Source organism: Oryx dammah, unplaced genomic scaffold, assembly GCF_014754425.2.
Source record: "Oryx dammah isolate SB20612 unplaced genomic scaffold, SCBI_Odam_1.1 HiC_scaffold_23, whole genome shotgun sequence".
NCBI classification, from domain to species: domain Eukaryota; kingdom Metazoa; phylum Chordata; class Mammalia; order Artiodactyla; family Bovidae; genus Oryx; species Oryx dammah.
In genome coordinates, this window is record NW_024070207.1 from 6,693,045 (window position 1) to 6,698,200 (window position 5,156).

Here is a 5,156-nt window from a genome sequence, read left to right on the forward strand (position 1 = left end):
TATAAAATGCCTTGTAGATAACTTGAGAACTATGATACGAGTTTCATGAAGTACCTGAAAACAGGAGTCACTTTTTCTCCACATGAGAATATAGATATTTTCAGATCCTTATTTTGTTTAAGAATTAAAAAGGCAAAATACGTTGATTGTCAGTATAAATTCTTCTAGAAAAGTAAGGTAGGTCCCAAAGATAAAAAACTGTTTTATGGGAAATTTTTCAGTTTTTTTCAGATCTTGCAGGGACCCATCATGTGTGAACAATACAATCTTAGGGAACAATATTGCTGTAGGGAATTGAAGACATGAGAAAGCTATACCAAGATATACTACTTTTTGTTCTGACTTGTCTGGTCCCCTGATTCTGACAAGTGTCTTTATCTTAATTTTGTACGTAATTGTTTTCTGAGATGACATTCTTTTAAAACCATGAAAATATCCCCAAGATACATGTGTGGTTCATTTTTTAAATTAATTTAGTTTGAGGTTAATTACTTTAAAATATTGCAGTGGTTTTTGCCATATATTGATATGAATCAGCCATGGGTTTACATGTGTTCCCCATCCTGAACCTCCCTCCCACCTCCCTCCCCATCCCATCCCTCTGGATCATCCCAGTGCAGCAGCCCCAAGCACCCTGTCTCATGCATCGAACCTGGACTGGCGATATGTTTCATATATGATAATATACATGTTTCAATGCTATTCTCTCAGAACATCCCACCCTCGCCTTCTCCAGAGTCCAAAAGACTGTTCTATACATTTGCATCTCTTTTTTTGTCTCACATATAGGGTTACCATTACCATCTTTCTAAATGCCATATATATGTGTTAGTATACTGTATTGGTGTTTTATTTTCTGGCTTACTTCACTCTGTATAATAGACTCTGGTTTCATCCACCTCATTAGAACCGATTCAAATGTATTCTTTTTAATGGCTGAGTAATATTCCATTGTGTATATGTACCACAGCTTTCTTATCCATTCGTCTGCTGATGGACATCTAAGTTGCTTCCATGTCCTAACTATTATAAACAGTGCTGCAATGAACATTGGGGTACACGTGTCTCTTTCAATTCTGGTTTCCTCAGTACATATGCCCAGCAGTGGGATCACTGGGTTATATGGCAGTTCCATTTCCAGTTCTTTTAAGGAATCTCCACACTGTTCTCCACTGTTCTCCTTAGTTTGCATTCCCACCAACAGTGTAAGAGGCTTGCCTTTTCTCCCCACCCTCTCCAGCACTTATTCTTTGTAGATTTTTGGATAGCAACCCTTCTGACTGGTGTGAGATGATACCTCATTTTGGTTTTGATTTGCATTTTTCTGATAATGAGTGATTTTGAGCATCTTTTCATGTGTTTGTTAGCTATCTGCATGTCTTCTTTGGAGAACTGTCTATTTAGTTCTTTGGCCCATTTTTTCATTGGGTCTTTTATTTTTCTTGAATTGAGCTTCTGGGGCTGCTTATTTATTTTTGAGATTAATTCTTTGTCAATTGCTTCATTTGCTATTATTTTCTCCCATTCTGAAGGCTGTCTTTTCAGTTTGCTTATAGTTTCCTTCTTTGTGCAATAGCTTTTAAGTTTAATTAGGTCCCATTTGTTTATTTTTGCTTTTACTTCCATTACTCTGGGAGATGGGTCATAGAGAATCCTGCTGTGATTTATGTCAGAGAATGCTTTGCTTATGTTTTCCTCTAGGAGTTTTATACTTTCTAGTCTTACATTTAGATCTTAATCCATTTTGACTTTATTTTTGTGTATGGTGTTAGAAAGTTTCCTAGTTTCATTTTTTTTTACAAGTGATTGACCAGTTTTCCCAGCACCACTTCTTAAAGAGATTATCTTTTCTCCATTGTATATTCTTGCCTCTTTTGTCAAAGATAAGATGTCCATAGGTGCGTGGATTTATCTCTGGACTTTTCATTTTGTTCCATTGATCTATATTTCTGTCTTTATACCAGTACCATACTGTCTTGATGACTGTGGCTTTGCAGTAGAGCCTTAAGTCAGGCAGGTTGATTCCTCCTGTTCCATTCTTCTTTCTCAAGATTGCCTTGGCTATTCGAGGTTTTTTGTATTTTCATACAAATTGTTAAATTATTTTTTCTAGTTCTGTGAAAAATACTGTTGGTAGTTAGATAGGGATTGCATTGAATCTATAGGTTGCTATGGGTAGCATACTCATTTTCACTATATTGATTCTTACAATCCATGAACATGGTATATTTCTCCATCTATTTGTGTCCTCTTTAATTTCTTTTATCAGTGTTTTACAGTTTTCTATATATAGGTCTTTTGTTTCTTTAGGTAGATATATTCCTAAGTATTTCATTCTTTCCATTGCAATGGTGAATGGAATAGTTTACTTAATTTCTTTTTCTGTTTTCTCATTGTTAGTGTATAGGAATGCAAGGGATTTCTGTGTGTTACTTTTATATCCTGCAACTTCACTATATTCATTGATTAGCTCTAGTAACTTTCTGGTAGAGTCTTTAGGGTTTTCTATGTAGAGGATCATGTCATATGCAAACAGTGAGAGTTTAACTTCTTTTCCATATGTATTCCTTTTCTTTTTCTGCTCTGATTGCTGTGGCCAAAACTTCCAAAACTATGTTGAATCATAGTGGTGAGTGTGGGCACCCTTGCCTTGTTCCTGACTTTAGGGGAACTGCTTTCTGTTTTTCACCATTGAGGATAATGTTTGCTCTGGATTATCAATGATGAACATAGATGCAAAAATCCTTATCAAAATTCTAGCAAACAGAATCCAACAACATATTAAAATGATCATACATCATGACCAAGTGGGCTTTATCCCAGGAATGCAAGGATTCTTTAATATCTGCAAATCAATCAATGTAATACACTGCATTAACAAATTGAAAGATAAAAACCATATGATTATCTCAAAAGATGCAGAAAAGCCTGTGACAAAATTCAACATCCATTTATGATAAAAACTCTCCAGAAAGCAGGAATAGAAGGAACATACCTCAACATAATAACAGATATATATGGTGCTCGTTTATAACTTGGACTATCAGCATGAATGAATTCTGGTTGCATTTCAACTGCTGTATTGCAGAATAGCCTCAGCCAAAAAGGCACTGGCAGATTGACAGAAGTATGATTGGAGAGCCCACAAACTTCGTGCACATATGGCTCACGTAGTGACCTGTTCAGTGGGATGAATTCTGTCAGTTCCTTGCAGAACTACATATAGACCAAGGGAGGCTATGGGGGGTGGCATGGCCACCGATGTGCAGATGCTCCTGGTGGACATGAAGGCAGGATAGTCCCAGACTTTTCCTCAAAGTGTGGTGGCATCTTGTTCATCCTGTTGTGATTGCTCCAGTGACATTTTACTGTTCTGCTCTGAAGAAAGTTGTCAGAAGAATCCTGTATTTCCTTCAGCTGGCATGTATGCTTTTGAACTCCTGGACAGAATTCTTTGGATTGTGGCTTAATTCTTGATTTTTATGAATATGGATCTGATTTTAGCATGATCTTTTTGTGAATGCTAGCACTGTTTTGCATTCTTCCCTCACATTTTTCTCTTTCCACCTTCAATCCTTCTGCCTTATTTATTTTATTGGTAAGCAAAGACCTTCTATTATTGATTAATTTGTCACCACTTATGTCTATTTTGGAAGGTATGCAACCCATAAACACAATGATAATTTCTATTCATATAAAACTGCAGCAGAGTAGTGTCTGCATGCTTTATGAAGTTGCTTGTGTGGGAGCCCAAGGGATGCCAGAAATGGACAGCTCCTGGCTGTCGTGGGTGATGATACTGCTGCTATTAGAGAAAGGTGAATTGTGGCACCAAGTTACATCAATTTCACAGAAAAAAAAGACAACTTGTAACTTATTTTAGAAGTATGACTTTTATTTAGTTAGAATTGTAATAAAAGAAAAGCTTGCATCCATAAGGCATTCATTTTGCTGTAAATGTTTCATCTATTTATTTGAGAGCAAGAACCTGGGATTGTAAAAAAGTGTGGTTATATATCGAGTGTGTGGTAGTATCCTCACCCAGTCTGACTCTGAGCATCCTGTTCTTAGTAGCTGTTCATTTCTTTGTTTGCTTGGTCTTGGTTTTCACTTGTTAAATACTGTGGTATCCAGTTGGCTTCCAGCAGTAGTTTGTTGAGCTTCTAGCCTCTACTTTTAAGTGCAGTCTCTGGAGTCATTGGTCTCTCCATGTCCGCATTTTGGGACAATGGAAGTTGCCAGGAGCAGTGGCTGACCTGGCTGTGTTGTTGCCTGTGAGAACAACCTGGATGGTGACTTAAGGTATTGCCAAGAATCCTTGGGCTTGGGATCCAAAATGTTTGTTTTCCACAAACTGTATTTCTATAAATGCTCCTCCTACATAAGGGTGTAGTGCTAAACCCAGTAGTGGTTTGATTTCCATTAGAAAATTTAAATCCTATTTCCAGTTTAGCCCTATCTAACAGTTATATTTGATAGGAGTACCATTTCCTGCAGGAAATGGGCTTAACTGGAAGAAAACAGTCAGGAATTAAGTAACTGCATAAAGAGAGAGAGATAATGTTATCTTCACCTTAGTCACAAGTTCTTGTGAAATAGGTAAGTGAATAAATATTTGGTTTATATAGGCAAAACATGGAAGGATTTCTTCCCCCAGTTTTTTTTTTAAGTTACCCCATACAGCAGGCACTAGATTATTCAGTCCTTGTATTTCTGCAGTTTTGAGTCTTCATAGTTGTCAATCGCAGAGAATCTGTCAAGAAATAACATTTATGCTTAGCAATCAGAATAAGCATTTTACAGTTTAATAGCTTCTAAACTTGAATTCATTTGATGTCACTGTATTCTGGATTTTGCTTGAGTACCAGTGTCATTCTGTTCAGCAGCCAGGGTCCTGCCAGGGACACTGCAGTGTGCATACTCTTTAGAGATGGATTGTTTAGGCATAGTCAGTGATAATGCTAGTTAGTCTACTTCTATTTTGACTTTAACAATTACAGAGTTTATAATTGTATAACTCTTAGAACAATACAGGGGGCCCTGGTCCCTTTCCCTACTTCATGATTTAACCCTGGACACAGTTTTTTTAGGGAGTTCACTTTCCCCATTGATAAGTGGGCTTTTAAACCTTGTTATGTCATTTGCTCCCAATAACA

The 5,156-nt window shown here is 36.9% G+C and overlaps 1 pseudogene; it reads left to right on the forward strand.

Annotated features, from left to right (window-relative positions):
* The first annotated feature begins 3,048 nt into the window (after positions 1–3,048).
* LOC120882305 lies at positions 3,049–3,299 on the forward strand (annotated as a pseudogene).
* The last annotated feature ends 1,857 nt before the right edge of the window (positions 3,300–5,156 follow it).